At 40.7% G+C, this 6,000-nt stretch overlaps 1 non-coding gene across 1 annotated transcript; it reads right to left on the reverse strand.

Annotated features, from left to right (window-relative positions):
• Positions 1-5,153: 5,153 nt before the first annotated feature.
• LOC111478905 lies at positions 5,154-5,289 on the reverse strand. Its single transcript, XR_002717571.1, has one exon. It is a non-coding gene; the product is annotated as a small nucleolar RNA Z247 (small nucleolar RNA).
• Between the last annotated feature and the right edge of the window lie 711 nt (positions 5,290-6,000).

Consider the following 6,000-nt stretch of genomic DNA (forward strand, 5'->3'; position numbering starts at 1 on the left):
TGGGTATTGAAGTCAAGAAAACACGAGATGGTATCATACTGTCACAGAGACGATATGCTTTAGATTTGTTGAAAAGAGTAAACATGGAAAAATGCAAACCTATGTCTACACCAATGGGTTCTGCTGAAAAATTATTCAGAGAACAAGGAATACCCTTATCAGCTGAAGAACAATTCAAATACAGAAGTACAGTGGGAGCAGTGGGAGCACTACAATATTTGACAATGACTAGGCCTGATTTGGCATTTGCTGTCAATAAAGTGTGTCAATATCTTCATACACCTACTGATGCTCATTGGGGTGCTGTGAAGAGAATTCTTCGTTATGTTAAAGGCACACTAGCATTAGGAGTGAAAATTCAGAAATCAACCATGATGTTGTCGGGGTTTTCTGATGCTGATTGGGCTGGTTGTCCCGATGATCGACGTTCAACTAGCGGCTTTGCTGTATTTCTTGGAGCAAATCTAATATGTTAGACGAACACGACTCTCCACAATGGGTATGATATTGTCCACTTTGAGCATAAGCTCTCATGGTTTTGCTTTGGGCTTCCCAAAAGGCCTCATATCAATGGAGAGTGTATTCTTAGATTATAAACCCATGACCATTCCCTAAATTAACCGATGTGGGACTTTCATCATCCAACACCTCCTCTCGAACAAAGCACGCCTCCCCTTAATCGAGGCTTGACTCCTTTGGAGTCTTAGTCATTTTTGACTGCCTTCGTACCTTCAAGGAGGCTTGACTCCTTTTTGGAGTCCTTTGTTCGACATTTGAGGATTTGCCAATCTATTGGCACGGCTAAGTTTAGGGCATGGCTCTGATACCATGTTAGACGAACACGACTCTCCACAATNGTATGATATTGTCCACTTTGAGCATAAGCTCTCATGGCTTTGCTTTGGGCTTCCCCAAAGGCCTCATACCAATGGAGAGTGTATTCTTAGATTATAAACCCATGACCATTCCCTAAATTAACCGATGTGGGACTTTCATCATCCAACACCTCCCCTCGAACAAAGCACGCCTCCCCTTAATCGAGGCTTGACTCCTTTGGAGTCTTAGTCATTTTTGACTGCCTTCGTACCTTCAAGGAGGCTTGACTCCTTTTTGGAGTCCTTTGTTCGACATTTGAGGATTTGCCAATCTATTGGCACGGCTAAGTTTAGAGCATGACTCTGATACCATGTTAGACGAACACGACTCTCCACAATGGGTATGATATTGTCCACTTTGAGCATAAGCTCTCATGGTTTTGCTTTGGGCTTCCCAAAAGGCCTCATATCAATGGAGAGTGTATTCTTAGATTATAAACCCATGACCATTCCCTAAATTAACCGATGTGGGACTTTCATCATCCAACAATAGTGTATTCTAATGGATTCGTTTGGATTGTTGGAGATGAGATTATCAAGTTTATGCAAAACTGTGCCTCATACTATTGAGGACATATTCTATTTATATTGGCAAAAGATTAACTAATAGATCCGATTTCATAGGAAACTAACGAAGTAAGCCTATTCTTATGGCATGACTAACTTCAAGCTATTCTAATGGATTGACCAATTCTAACAGTCCCCTTCAATCCCAACAAGTCTTGTACATGTTGAGATTGTTACAATGTGTAGTAAAAGGAGTTTTAGACAGTGGTTTTGTCAGGATATCAGCTACTTGATCACTTGATGAAATGAACCGAACTTCCATTGCTTTACGTGCTACTTGTTCTCGAACAAAATGAAAATCAACTTCAATATGTTTCGTTCTAGCATGAAATACTGGATTTGAAGTTAAATATGTAGCTCCGAGGTTGTCACACCAGAGGCGAGGAGCCTTTGATTGATACACGCCCAGTTCCTTCAGTAATGACTTGATCCAAATCATTTCTGCAGTAAGATTCGCAATGGCCTTGTATTCTGCTTCGGTGCTTGATCTTGACACTGTAGCCTGTTTTCTGGAACTCCATGAGATTAGATTTGCTCCAAGAAATACAGCAAAGCCGCTAGTTGAACGTCGATCATCGGGACAACCAGCCCAATCAGCATCAGAAAACCCCGACAACATCATGGTTGATTTCTGAATTTTCACTCCTAATGCTAGTGTGCCTTTAACATAACGAAGAATTCTCTTCACAGCACCCCAATGAGCATCAGTAGGTGTATGAAGATATTGACACACTTTATTGACAGCAAATGCCAAATCAGGCCTAGTCATTGTCAAATATTGTAGTGCTCCCACTGTACTTCTGTATTTGAATTGTTCTTCAGCTGATAAGGGTATTCCTTGTTCTCTGAATAATTTTTCAGCAGAACCCATTGGTGTAGACATAGGTTTGCATTTTTCCATGTTTACTCTTTTCAACAAATCTAAAGCATATCGTCTCTGTGACAGTATGATACCATCTCGTGTTTTCTTGACTTCAATACCCAGAAAATACTCAAGATCACCCAAATCTTTTACTGCAAAATCTATTTTCAATTTCTGAATCAACCTTTCGGTTGCTTGATCAGAGGAGCTCACAATAATTATATCATCAACATAGATGAGCATATAGATAGTTATCTCTCTGTTTTTGAGAATAAAAAGAGATGAATCAGCTACTGAAGCCTTGAAGCCTAACTCAATAAGTTTTCCAGTCAACCTTGAATGCCAAGCTTTTGGGGCTTGTTTCAGGCCATAAAGGGCTTTCTTGAGCTTGCATATGTAATTCTTTGGTTTGGCTGAGTCTTGAAATCCTGGTGGTTGTCGCATGTACACTTCCTCTTTCAGAATTCCATGCAAAAATGCATTTTGGATATCAACTTGTCTCATATTCCAGCCCTTGGTTACTGCTAGCGAAAGAATGACCCTGATTGTTGACGGTTTGATCACAGGGCTAAAAGTATCAGTGTAATCAACACCAAATCTTTGCTTGAATCCTTTGGCAACTAATCTTGCTTTTAATCTTTCAACTGACCCATCTGCTTTTCTTTTCACTTTATACACCCATTTACTATCAATGAGATTTATTCCAGGTTTGGGTGGAACTAGATCCCAAGTGGCATTTCGTTTTAGCGCTGAGAGCTCATCATTCATTGCTCCTCTCCATCCTGGATGTTGCATGGCTTCCTGCAGGTTTCGAGGTTCAGTAGCAGTCTCTATGATCGGAGTTGTGATAGTTACAGCGCTTGCGAATTTTCTTGAGGTTTCTGAATATCTGATAGTTCCATCAGTGAATTGTTTAGCTTGTACAATGTTATTTCTCAACCTTGTTCGCATTGGATGTTGACTAGCTGCTTCAGTTGGTTGATCAGACACATGTTCATGAGTTTGGTTTTGAGCATTGATCGAACTGCTCTCAGCTTCATATTCTGCAATTTCCTCTGAACTTCTTGTATTATCTGCAGAAGATAAGCTGACACCAGACAAGTTGTCACTAGCAATATTATCAGTTTGACCATCATTCATATGGGAATTACTAACAACTGGTTCAATATCTGTAAGAGCATTTTCAGTGTAAAAACTAGCAAGTTTGGCTAAGGCTGGAAGTAGAACAGGATGATGTGGATTTGTGGTTTTGTTTGGTGGCTTAGATTCTTCAAAAGGAAAAATATTTTCATCGAAAACCACGTCTCTAGAGATGTAAATACGTCCTGTACTTCTATTTAAGCATTTATATCCCTTATGAGAAGAACTATAACCCAAGAATATACATCTAGTAGTTCTGAAACTCAGTTTCTTGTTGTTGTAAGGCCTTAAATTAGGCCAGCAAGCACAGCCAAACACCCTAAGCATGGAGTAGTCTGGACTTTTACCAAACAATTTATGAAGTGGTGTGTCTTGTTGTATGGTTCGGCTGGGCATTCTATTTATAAGAAAGCAAGCTGTGTTGAAAGCTTCATCCCAGTAGGATAGAGGCATGTTGGCTTGAGCGAGTAAAGCAAGGCCAGTTTCTACAATGTGTCTGTGTTTTCTTTCGACTAACCCATTCTGCTGGTGTGTGTGAGGACAGGAGATATGATGTTCAATGCCTGTGGATTTGAAATAATTGTGTAACCGATGGTATTCACCCCCCCAATCTGATTGGACGGAGCGAATTTTGGTATTTAGCATAGTTTCAACATGTTTTTGAAATTGAAGGAACACAGACTCAACATCAGATTTGCATCTCAGAAAGTAAATCCAAACATAACGACTAAAATCATCAACAAAGGAAACATAATATTTGGAATTATTTACTGACGCAATGGATGGACCCCATACATCAGTGTGAATTAATTGAAGGGGTGCTGTAGATACGTGCTGAGAAGAACCAAATGGCAATTGATGTGCTTTCCCTAATTGACAAGCATTACAAATTGAGGAAGAGGGAATATTAGTATCTATAGCTAAATTATTATCTTGTAGAATTCTAATGGTAATTGGAGATGCAGGGTGCCCTAGCCTTCTGTGCCATTGTTCTTTCGAAAGTTTGGCTGTCAGCAAGGCTTGACTGAAATTATGCGGTAGAACGTATAGGCCATTCTTACATCTACCGTGGAGCAGGAGTTTCTTCGTGACTCGGTCCTTAACCAAAAAATAGTTTGGGTGAAATTCTACAACAGCATTATTATCAGATGCTAGTCTTTGTACTGAAATTAGGTGCTTATTGATTTTAGGAGCATATAGGATATGTTTCAGAACAAGAGATGAACCAGAAATTAATGAATTCCCAATATGAGAGATAGACAAACCTGCGCCATTTGCAACCTGAATTTGGTCGGTGCCAGTGTAGCGTTCTCTGGTGGTAAGCCTCTCTAGGTCATTGGTGATATGATCTGTGGCTCCAGTGTCAACATACCAGTTTGTGTCACTAGTGTATCCACTAGTTGCCAAAGCTGCTTGTTTGAGATTATTTTCGGCTTGATATGCCTGATCAAATCTGTGCCAGCATTGCAAAGCATCGTGATTGGGCTTACCACAAATCTGACAGACAATGCCTGAGCTGCTTTGTGTCTTTGATGGTTGACGTCCAGGATTGTTCACAGTACGCCTTGATTGTCCATGACCACTATTTAACTGACGACTACGACCGCGACTACCTCGACCTCCATTGGCACCTCCACGAATGGATATCCTATTGACATTGTTAGCAGATGAAAGTTGCTCAAATGTACCCTTACGCAAGTGCCGCATCTCATAGCTCAGCATGTGAGCATACACGTCGCTGACAGTGTATACATCTGTTCTGGTTGTAATGCTTGTGACTAGAGGATCATAATCTGGACCAAGTCCTTGCAGCATGTAGGCGATGAGTTCTTCATCCTCTATTCGCTTGCCAATGGCAGCAAGTGTATCACCAAGATGTTTTACTTTACGAAAGTAGTCAGCAATTGTCATGTCCTTTTTCTGGATAGTAGAGAGTTCCATACGGATCTGCATTGCTCTTGCTCGAGATGTGGAAGCAAATTGTCGCTCCAGCGTAATCCAGGCTTCTCGTGCAGTGGTGATTCCAACCATCGTGCTGAGAACCTCCTCAGTGACTGATGAGTTGATGAGGCTGAGTACCAGCTGGTCCTGGGGGTACCAGACTGTGAACTCAGGGTTGATGATAATTTTGCGATTCCCTGTTTCTTCACTTGGTTCAACGGCGATCGTCTGGCTTGGTGCAGGCATGGATCCATCCACAAAACCAACAAGGTTTTGGCTACGCAAGTAGGGAAGGATTTGGGTAGACCACAGTAGATAATTTTCTTGTGTAAGCTTAACACTAATCACCTGACTGATCGACGGAGAAGACATTGTGTTGATTGGGATTGACATGTTTAACAGCAGAGGCTATGGATCTCGTGGATCTTATTTCTGCTCTGATACCATATCAAGTTTATGCAAAACTGTGCCTCATACTATTGAGGACATATTCTATTTATATTGGCAAAAGATTAACTAATAGATCCGATTTCATAGGAAACTAACGAAGTAAGCCTATTCTTATGGCATGACTAACTTCAAGCTATTCTAATGGATTGACCAATTCCCTAAATT

This window comes from Cucurbita maxima, unplaced genomic scaffold (genome assembly GCF_002738345.1).
Source record: "Cucurbita maxima cultivar Rimu unplaced genomic scaffold, Cmax_1.0 Cma_Scf00004, whole genome shotgun sequence".
Lineage (NCBI taxonomy): Eukaryota > Viridiplantae > Streptophyta > Magnoliopsida > Cucurbitales > Cucurbitaceae > Cucurbita > Cucurbita maxima.